Genomic DNA, 596 nt, shown 5'->3' with positions numbered 1-596 from the left:
TGTGTGTGTGTGTGTGTGTGTGTGTGTGTGTGTGTGTGTGTGTGTGTGTGTGTGTGTGTGCATGTGTTGTAAGGATAGACCAGGCTGAGGTTCTTGTTATTTCTTCAGGTGAGTTCTAATGAAGCACACCTATGATCAGGGACTCTGAGATAAATTTCACAAGCCTGAACAAGAGTGCTTTTGAGCTTTGGGGGAGCCAAAACAATCTTCTCAAAATTCAAGGTGGTTACAATTAATTCTCTGGGCCACAGGCTAATGTACCACCTGAATCGATATATTACCTGAATCTCTTTCTTAGGCCCAAAATTTTATCAAAGCTATCCTGTGATCATTTGGTAGACTTTTGTTGTTTTTTTGTGTTCTTTTTGTTTTATCAGGTAGTATCTAAACCACAATATCCAGACTGTCATTCTTTTTTAAGAAAGTAAAAAAATGTGACAATGTAGAGATTTGCTGCTATTTCTAGCACATCAGGTAACCGCTTACAGGTTCCCTCATTGGTTGAGGTTAGGACAACTGGCTTACAATTTAGTAGTGATGTTTCAAGAAGCAGAGAAATGATATGAAATGAAATTATGCATTATATATATATATAT

Source organism: Octopus bimaculoides, chromosome 3, assembly GCF_001194135.2.
Source record: "Octopus bimaculoides isolate UCB-OBI-ISO-001 chromosome 3, ASM119413v2, whole genome shotgun sequence".
In the NCBI taxonomy this organism is placed as follows: Eukaryota; Metazoa; Mollusca; class Cephalopoda; order Octopoda; family Octopodidae; genus Octopus; species Octopus bimaculoides.
Note: the sequence above shows the minus strand (reverse complement) of the source record.